Source organism: Macrobrachium nipponense, chromosome 3 (assembly GCF_015104395.2).
Source record: "Macrobrachium nipponense isolate FS-2020 chromosome 3, ASM1510439v2, whole genome shotgun sequence".
In the NCBI taxonomy this organism is placed as follows: Eukaryota; Metazoa; Arthropoda; class Malacostraca; order Decapoda; family Palaemonidae; genus Macrobrachium; species Macrobrachium nipponense.
The window spans coordinates 60,738,867-60,749,057 of NC_087202.1; the positions used below are offsets into that span (position 1 = coordinate 60,738,867).

At 32.9% G+C, this 10,191-nt stretch overlaps 1 long non-coding RNA gene across 1 annotated transcript in view; it reads right to left on the minus strand.

Moving 5' to 3' along the window:
* LOC135222208 (uncharacterized) overlaps positions 1 to 7,864 on the minus strand; it is a 19,971-nt gene extending 12,107 nt beyond the window's left edge. The window contains exon 1 of the long non-coding RNA XR_010316213.1: positions 7,727 to 7,864. This is a non-coding gene — a long non-coding RNA (uncharacterized LOC135222208). The remainder of the gene's footprint in view (positions 1 to 7,726) is intronic.
* Positions 7,865 to 10,191: the final 2,327 nt, after the last annotated feature.

The following is a 10,191-nucleotide window of genomic DNA, read 5'->3' on the forward strand; positions in this document are numbered from 1 at the left end:
ACGTGAGTGAGTATATGAAAAGATATGAATCCGAGTAAAATAAATGATAACCCTATAACCTGACTTTCTTCATGACTCACTGCCAGGTGCAACATGTCATATCACATGATACCATGAATGCAAAAAGATTTCTCAACTCCATTCAAATTCAGATAAGCAACTGATAAGCACCCACAACAGTCACCGTTTTCTCCAAGACTTACTGCCAGGTGCACAACATGTCATATCACGTGATAGTATGAATGCCAAAAGATTTATATTTGGCGTACCCTGTGCCAGGTAAGAATTGCAATTAGAAGCAATCCATTTGGTGTACCCTGTACGAGGTAAATATACTTCAGGTTACAAATAGAAGCAATCTATTTGATGTAACCTTGGACAGGTAAGTATGCTTCTAATTAAAACTAAAGGTAATCTATTTGGCATACCCTGTGCCAGGTAAGTATGCTTCAAATTACAAATAGAGACATTGTATTTGGTGTACCCTGTGTGAGATAAGTATTATTCTAATTACAACTAAAGGCAATCTATTTGGCGTACCCTGTGCCAGGTAAGTATGCTTTTAATTACAACTAGAAGCAATGTCTTTGGTGTACCCTGTGTGAGGTAAGTATTCTTCTAATTACAACTAAAGGCAATTTTTATTTGGCGTATCCTGTGCCAGGTAAGTATGCTTCTAATTACAACTAGAAGCAATGCATTTGGTGTACCCTGTGTCAGGTAAGTATGCTTCTAATTACAACTAAAGGCAATTTATTTGGCGTACCCTGTGCCAGATAAGTATGCTTCTAATTACAACTAGAAGCAATGTATTTGGTGTACCCTGTGCCAGGTAAGAATAATTCTAATTACAACTAGAAGCAATCTATTTGGCGTAACCTCTGCCAGGTAAGTATGCTTCTAATTACAACTAGAAGCAATGTATTTGATGTACCCTGTGCCAGGTAAGAATAATTATAATTACAACTAAAGGCAATCTATTTGGCGTACCCTATGCCAGGTAAATATGATTCTAATTACAACTAGAAACAATCTATTTGGTGTACCCTGTGCCAGGTAATTATGCTTTAATTACAACTGTAGGTAATCTATCTGGCGTACCCTGTGCCAGGTAATTAGGCATCCAATTGCAATTAGAAGCAATTACAAACAAAAACAATCTATTTGTCGTACCCTGTGCCAGGTAAGTATGCTTCTAATTATAACTAGAAGCAATTTATTTGGAATACCCTGTACCAGGTAAGTATTCTAATTACAAATAAATGCAATCTATTCGGAATACCCTGTGCCAGGTAATGATTATTCTAATTACAAACAATCTATTTGGTGTACTCTATGCCAGGTAGGCATTATTCTAATCACAACCACAAATAATCTATTTGGCATACCTTGTGGCAGGTAAGTGTTATTCTAATTACAACTACAAACAATCTATTTGGCGTACCATGTGCCAGGTAAGTATCATTCTAATTACAACTAGAAGCAATCTATTTGCCATATCCTGTGCCAGGTAAGTATTATTCTAATTACAACTACAAACAACCTATTTAGTGTATCCTGTGTTAAGTATTATTCTAATTATACAATCACAAGCAATCTTTTACGTGTACCCTGTGTCAAGTAAGTCTTGCTCTTCGAAAATAAGCCAGAAACTCGTCTCATACCTAGTCTGGTGGACATTTCTTCTTCAAAACTAAGATCTGACTTGAGAGTAAAATTCGAAGCTGGCAATAATACTAACATAGATGGTAATAAATAAATAAATTAACAAATAAACGATATCTGAGCCACCAATTGCTACCCAACGACAATTTTTCTTGGCCTACTGGGGAAGCCAAATATTTTTGCGTGGCCCTGATTATTTATTTAACTAGTGCTATTTATCTATTTATTATTATAATTGTTTTTGCACACCTCTACACAATAAATCAGGCCTCGTGAGCTAGACCATTCTTGACGTATATATCTGCCCTAGACCGATGCCTGTTTATTTTCATGTATTTTAGACAATGTTCATGTTTGCCCCTTGACGAAGCTTTTCCAGCTGGCTAAAATTAAATCTTAAACTCTGTACAAGTTTGTTTCGCCATATTTAACTCAATTCTGAGCGAAATTTCTTGCTTCTAGTTAGCATAAACGAATATCTAGATACCTGACTTATATGAGACAAGGGAATTTTTCGTTATGCAACGTGTTTTTAAGTTGAAATATGACTCGAATACGACTCGTGATTGTGAACTAAATTATATTTTTTCGTTAATAGATTATGTTGGTGGCATGTTTGTTGAGTAAATAAAATCACGTGATTCCGATCGCTATTTTTCTTTTACCGACATGAAAACAACAGCAAATGTGTTCTTTCAAACCCAGTATTTTTTATTAAAACAGATTTTCTCTCAATTTTACCTACGGTTGTGTTTGATGGCATAAGTTTACGGGAGTTTTATCCTTCAGCTACAACTTGTTTAAAATTTAACGTGTATTTCTTTGTTGATCTCTGATATACCTATAGCGAATAAAATTATTACATAAAACCATCTCAGTCCTATACTACGTAAAACGTCATTTATAACATAACTACGGTAGTTTACTATCGTACGATGGTTGAAATGCAAGCCAAACGGATGTTGTTATCCAATTCGGTTGTAATTAGCAAAAAAAAGCTGTTTCTCGTTCGGTTGTTCATGGCTGTACACATTTACGCAACGAGTATAGCGTTAAAACAATACTTTCATCATTCTCTTTTGCTTTTTGAACTTATGTAACAAGAAGATGGGATAAAGTTTGGCTATTGTAATTTGGTCTCTCGTAAAATCGATGATCGTAAGACGAATTATCGTAATTTGAACACTACCTGTACAGTGTATGAAACCTTATTACATCTTTAAACACTCTTTCTATCATGTTTTTATACCATATTTGTTATTTAAAAACGTATTTTTCTTATATAATAACATGAAACATAAAAATATGGTGTGGCATTTTGAGGGTTGGAAAAAATTAAGGGCATTATAAGTATTCTCAATTTGGAAAATTGATTTGATGTGCAAGCAAATTGAGCCACGAGCTCGGCCAAGGAACGAATTAAACTCGTAGGTCAAGGTACCACTGTAGACTAATGGAGAATATTAAAGAAAATGCGCTCTGATTCTGAAGCATTCCAAAGCTATAGCGACCATTTCCTAATATTAGTGTTATAAGTAAACCCTACATATCTGATAAGGACTTTATAAAAACTTCAAAGGACAAGAGGAAGAGACAAGATACAAAAGATCAGATGATGAGAGGTCCAAGACGTTTTTCGTTAGAAAGGAAGAGGGTTATTGCAGAATCAAATCTGGACAGAATGGCAGAGATGAGTGAAATTACAAAACAGATAGCAAAGAAGAGGTATTGAGAATATGAAGGAGAACGAATGTAAAAAGGAAAATAAAAAAAGAATACTCTTATGTTAAGAAGACAAACTCAAAATAAGAAGGCCAATTAATAGAAATTATATTTATTTGAAATACTAAAGCTAAATAAGAGTGCATGCACTAATGGAAATAGACAAAAAGCTAAACACAAGATATAAATATATATATATATATATATATATATTATATCTATATATATTATATATATGTGTGTGTGTGTGTGTGTGTGTGTGTGTGTGTATGGAGGAAATTAAAACAACGGAGTTCTAGATTACTCGTGTTAATTTCAAGGCCTTTTTGAATAAGCTATACTGTTACAAAAACTCGGTTTTACAACTTAAAAATGCGATTAAAAGAGTAAAAATAATTCTAATGCTTATAAAGGTCAGTACAATTGATTTAGCTCTTAAGAATAGGAACCGCTGTCTTAGATTGAACCAGATACAGAATCCACTAAAGAGAAGCAAAGTACAATAACCTGGACAACTGTATAAAGCGTCTTAGAACATCATGTGCAGAAGGGTCAAGCTTAACTACTTGAACGTAGATCAAATTAATGTTGTCATCTGCAATAATGTAGATTCTCACGAAATGTGTGTTCCTAGTAAAATGTCATATGTCTGAATCTTGATAAATATTTCAAATTCCAAGGAGTACTAATGATAATAGTAATAATAATATCAACCTGCCTGTAAAATTGCCATTGCCTCCTAACGAATTTTCCTGAAAACATTCATTTGCTCCCAAAGACCGCTGTTCATGATGGTTGAACAATTAGAAATTCTGAATATATACCATATTTAAAAAATTATGATTATCTGTCCTTATCGCTGCAAGTCAATCTTCAGTAATCATTATATGTTCATTATAGAACCAAATTTCGTTGAGATGCACAAACAATAGTACTTCTGGTTTTACCATTTCTCAAAAGAAATAAGAAATCTTCATTTCAGCTCTGGTATCCGCCAATACGTGTGTGATATCCATGGTTTTGAGGAGACATAAACCTAGAAATTGACAGGCAACTGAAATATTCATAAGGAAGACAAACGCATAAAAAAAAACAAAAAACAAAAACAGAAAAGGTAAAAAAAATCAAGCCAAAAGAAAAGGCAGGTAACTTTTGGTATCATTCATAACATAATGATCGAGTTCATGTTCAAGATAATCAGTTTTGTGATATTTCATAAACAACAATTAGATGTGCTACATATATGACAATAAATAAACCAATAAATACAAATATGCAAATGAACACATAAGCGAGGAAATAAGTAATATGCAAACACACACATAAAAATATAGATAGCCCAGCGGTTCATAAAATTATAAGCAATCGAGCAAGTAAGGGATGAAATCAGGAAGCAAACAAGTAAAATTTGTAAGCAATGAAATAAGTAGATAAACAAATATGCAGATCAATATGTAAATTAGTAATTCATGTTCAATAATAGCATTCACAGAAGATTCCTACCTATTACAATCATAGGTATTTCAATATGAAGAATAAACCTATTTGAAGAGAGAGAGAGAGAGAGAGAGAGAGAGAGAGAGAGAGAGAGAGAGAGAGAGAGAGAGAGAGACCCTCGTGTATTTTGCAAGTTGGTTTTTGGACGTTATTGTGTCATCATTACCTCATTGTTCAGCGATCAGAGCGAAAATAGCACTATTTAGAAACTTAATGTGTTTTTCAGCATGACTCACAGTCGATGTTCACCAAATCGCGGCCCATTTGTGTGGGAATACGAATGTTTACTGGTGCGTTTAAGTGTGAATGTGGTCTTCGGCTATCATAACGTAGACTCCTCATGATAGTGGAAATGGCTGAGCACCACAAAAATACTTGAGTTGTTAAGACTTAGTTTGATGCTAAGCATGTGGGGAAAAACTGTATAAATGAAGAATAATAGAAGAACGAGCTTAGATTAACAAGGAAAATTATTTGCCCATTAGAGCAAAGTATTGAGTAAATCCAATCATTATCTGACAATTTCAAGTATTGTGGAAAAGTATTATATCACTAAAACTTGATTTTCTTTGGATTTGAGGCAGCACCCTCAAAGAGGAAGGCAGTAGAGATAAACAAGAGACCAGTGTCAAAATGTTAAAATAATACAGCGCAGGTTTTGAGCAAGATATGATTTTCATGACGACCGAAATAATTAAGCTACGGACATCAGAATTACTTCATATATTGCATCTGGCTCTTAGACTTTGTAGTGACAATCTCAGCCATAAAGTATAATTGCGAAGCATGAGAGAAGTTAGAGGACATCCTGGTATATATATATATATATATATATTATATATATATCTATATATATATATATATATATATATATATATATATATATATATATATATATATATATATATATATATATATATATATACATATATATATATATAATATATATATGTATATATATATATATATATATATATATATATATATATATGTATATATATATGATATATATACTATATATATATATATATATAATAATATATATTAATATATATATATATATATATGTATATATATATTATATATGTATGTATGTATATATATGTATATATATATATATATGATATATATATATATACTATATATATATATCTATATAGTATATATATATATGAAGGTGATGACACAGAGAAAATGAAAAGGCGAGAAACCCAAGAACTTTCGATCTAACACAACCCTTTACTTAGGCACAACTGATCATAACAGAGGTTAGGTTAAGGGACTTAGAATTTGCTCCTCATATTCATATTTTTCATATACTCATGTGGGTTAGGTTAAGTTAAGGGACTTAGAAATTTTTCCCTTGTGTTCATATTTATGTGAAATGGCGGTTTTTCGTCCGAAGAGTATATCTTAAGACAAAATGAGTTGGGTATTTCACATAGGTTAGGTTAGGTTAAAGGACTTAGAATTTTTTTTCCCTCATATGCATATTTGTGTGAAATGGGTTTTTTTTTTTCATCCGTAGAGTATATCTTGAGCCAATAGGTTGGGTTTGGTTAGGTTAGGTTAAGGGACTTAGAACTTTTTCACTTTTTGTGGGTTAAGTTAGGCTGGGTTGCGTTGGGTTAGGTTAGGTTAAAGGACTTAGAACTCTTTCACTCAATAGGTTAGGTTAGGTTAAGGGACTTAAAATTTTTTCACTTAGTGGGTTAAGTTAGGTTAGGTTAAGAGACTTGGAAGTTTTTCACTTAGTGGGTTAGGTTAGGTTAAGGAACTTAAAATTATTTACACTCATAATTCATAATTATGTGAAATGGTGGTTTTTTCATTTGTAGAGTATATCTTGAGCCAAATTGGGGTTGGGTATTTTCAAGAGGTCGTAATATGGTTTTTTCTTTTTTTCATCCATAGAGTACGTAGGGTTTGGGTATTTTCTAGGGGTCGAGTGAAACCATGGTTGTTCTATCTGAAGAGTTCTTCACGAGCCATTTTTGGTGTTCTTTTTTGAACTAGATCGAAATATTTGGTGGTTTTCCCGTGGAGTCGTTAATGGTCAACGTATACGAGGTTAAGATAAAGGCAAGCTTATGGGGTTTATCGCCTGTGAGCCGAATTGGGGCTCGGGTGATGAGGTTGAGCCGAAATGGGGTCTTTTTCCCTATTTTTACTTTTACCATGCGTTCATTTAAAATATGCGACTCAGATTTTGTTGAGGGAGAAATCCATCACATACGATCAACTTTCAGAGGACTAAGAGACCCCGATCTTTTATTGAGTAGCCATTTCACGAGCTAAGAAAGCATTTTATTGTCCTGTTAACAAACCCAAGGAAAAATCTAACAGATATTTACCCCTCCCACTTAATCCCTCCCGACAAGTTATGTAACTATGTTAACAATAGCCAGAAAGATACCAAGATACTTTTCAAATATCCTAACACGATTAGCCAAAAACTAACTAAAAACAACAATTATGACAAGAATCCTATAATTACGGGAGTGTACGAAATCCTATTGCAAGATTGTAAGGGAAATTATTTTGGGGAGAGTGGATGAGGACTACCGACTCGACTAGGGGAACACAAACGCGCATATGTATTTGATGCACAAAAAAGGCCATAGTCTCCCATGCCTTCAGCAACATACATAGACCGACTCGGGATAAAGCTAACATAATTTCTAAAAATAACAATGTCCGCACAAGAAGACTGGTGGAAGGCGCCGCTTTAAACTTTGGAGAAGCTTTTTACGGAAACAAGTCGTTCGATAGGAAAAGAAGACCCATTAGTCAATTTTTATATTCTTAAGACTTCGTTATAAATTTCAATTTCAAAGCAAACCGTTTCATCCTGGTGCTGCCTCCTCTTCTTCTGCTCTCCTCCCTCAGACAGGATATAACATAAGGGACCTTACGTCTAGCAATCTTGCAGCCGCACCACAAGGGGGACACCGTGTACCACCATCGCAGTCCACTAGACGTTCCAGCAGAGTAGCAAGCAGGAATACGAATATTAACAACGGAATTACGTAGTTGGGATACTGAGCGCTTCCTTCATTTGCGTTCTTTGTTGTCGAATTTTACTACCACTGAGTCTTTCCCTGCTCAGAAGTTTACTTCGACGAATTTCCAGTCACAATGTTCATTAGTAGACTAAGGATGAACTTAGCACAAGGGTCGAAACCTATTGTTATTTATCAAAGAACATCAACTCTCACACAGCTATATTATTGTGGACCTGCAACCAATATCATCATTTTAGACACGGAAAACTGTGCCCGATAATAATAATAATTTGTCATAAATCAATAAGCACATACACATCGTCACCTTACAATTTATGTCAACTCTATGATGCCTGTATAGGTGGGGAAGTATACGCTTGAAAAGGAAGGGCATGAGAAGAAAATGGCACCGAAAAGCCAAAGGGACCTATGATTCTCATTTTCCAACTTCCATCCTAAATCGAACATTTCAATTAGGGGAAATAAAAATTTTGATTTATCATTCTAACGTCAAAAGATGCAACACTAACGAACGAGTTTGGGCAAAAAATGATAAATGACAATGAAATATACACACAAACATGAATATACGTAATATATATATATATATATAATATTTATATATATATATAGTATATATATATAATATATATATATAAATGACAATGATATACACAAACATGCCTATACGTAATAAATATATATATATATATATATATATATATATATATATATATATATATATATATATATATTATATATATATATATATATATATATATATATATATATATATATATATATCTATACATACATATATATATATATATATATATATATATATATATATATATATATATATATATATACATATATATATATCATATATATATATATATATATATATATATATATATATATATATATATATATATATATATATATATATATATATATATATATATTATATATATACATCATATATACACACACACACACATATATATATAGATATATATATATATATATATATATAATATATATATATATATATATATATGTCCTATAATAAACAATTTGCTCTACATCGAAATAATATATTTTCATATATGTTAACCGAAGGGAATTTTTTTCTTTTTAGTTGATAATAAGTTCGTCGTCTCGTGGGATCGAGCCACGAAAACAAGACTTTAGGACTGAAGTTCACATACCTACTTAAAATAAGAGCATATCAAGATAAATATAATAAATATAGAAATTATGGGGCTAACTTCCTTCGTAGGACATCTGAATCCTGAAAATTTCTTACGAAAATAATAACTTCCAAGGTACCTTTTCAAATCAATGAACATTCGACATATCCATCGCTAATGTCTGTTAAATCGACATTTACGTATAACCAAAAGATGACTCAGCTGAGAAGAAAGAACCGCTATGAATTGAATTCTTCAGTATTCTACAACACTCAGAGAGAGAGAGTGAACAAAAACAGAACCCCAAGCAATGGAAGGGCTAACGATACACTATCGCTCTTATTGTATTTGGGCCTACTAGTTCCTGCAGAAAATAGAGCTGAAGTCCTTTTTCCCATTATATCCTCTCTCTATTCAGCTTCATTCACCCTTATAAAAATGTCACTTTCTAACCCCATCCACAGCGCCACTACAATATTATTCACGTCCAATAACCCATCCCATCCTTCCGTCACGGTTTCCACCATTCCCATTAATTACCCTTCTTAAAGTCTAAGCTCTGAGCTCAGTTTCTCTAATCCCACCTTGAGGGTAAACAGATTTCGCGCCCATCATCATCACGTTAGGCAAACGAAGCTAACGTTATCGCATGGAATAAAATCAATGGGCGAGACAATTCATTTCTACCAGGTAACAAAACTTCAGAGAATAGAAAGAATGTTAACAATGAGGTGAAAACGAAAGCTTCGTAAAAAAAAAAAAAAAATCTTGCGCCCATTTAGGATCAATGCACAAAGGCAAATTCTGGATAACTAACAATTACACAAAAGGAATGTCAGACCAACAGCCACATCATCGAGTTGCAGGTAAAAACATGGATTAAAAACAATGACGTTATAAAAAGAAATACAATTGCTCTAAACATGAGAATGACAGACGGAGAGACTAACTGATACAATGATAAACAAAGTTTAGAGAAACTACAGCATTCACAAGACCCAGAAGGCCTTTCAAAGGAATGCCACTTAAGGACACCTTTTGATTTAATTTCGATTCTACTACTTTCCTTGCCTTTCCCATCTGTCCATTCGAGTATAGAACATCTATGA